The sequence below is a fragment of the Galeopterus variegatus genome, unplaced genomic scaffold, assembly GCF_000696425.1.
Source record: "Galeopterus variegatus unplaced genomic scaffold, G_variegatus-3.0.2 Scaffold7846, whole genome shotgun sequence".
NCBI lineage: Eukaryota > Metazoa > Chordata > Mammalia > Dermoptera > Cynocephalidae > Galeopterus > Galeopterus variegatus.
Window position 1 is genome coordinate 78,250 of NW_007733957.1, and position 701 is coordinate 78,950.

A 701-nucleotide genomic window follows, 5' to 3' on the forward strand; every position below is an offset into this window, starting at 1 on the left:
GGCAGTTTGTCCTGGCGCCTTCATCCTCTCTCTCCCTGTGAGCCTTCTCTTCCCATTCATTATGTCTTCCTCTCCGATTATCCATCTCTGTTTCCCTTCTCCTCTCTTTTCCTTCCCTGAAAATACCCTATTTTTTCCCCACACATCCTCTGGAATAGAGTAATGAGGCACCAGGTGGATATTGGTTCAAACATGTGGCCTCCATACAAAACTGAAAACCAAGCCCACAGTGCACCACCCCATGGAGGCCACTCCTCGCCTCAATATCCCCACTTCAGCACACCCACCAACTGGCAGTAACTGGGTGACCAATGATGTCTTTACCACCCCTACTATGGGGTCAATACACACAACTCTATACCAATGGTTATTTCTTACAATCCCTATTTAAAATGAAACTGAATACGTACAGTGGTCCTTTCTTTCCAGCCTGTGCTATACTATATAGCCTGGCATGCTAAACATTCCTCTAATGCCTAAAGATGGACTGTCTTCCAAAAAATCTTATATCTTTTCAGGCAAAAGACACTTTATGAAACAACATTGCGTCCTTCATATATGAAAACCATGCTTGAGTGTAAAATATGCACTTTTTGGTTACCCATTAGAGACCAAGATATAGTCTCCCTTCTTTATTTTCTTACACCCTATAGCATAATTAATACATGTCACCTATCTAGACCTATTAGTAGTCCAATTTA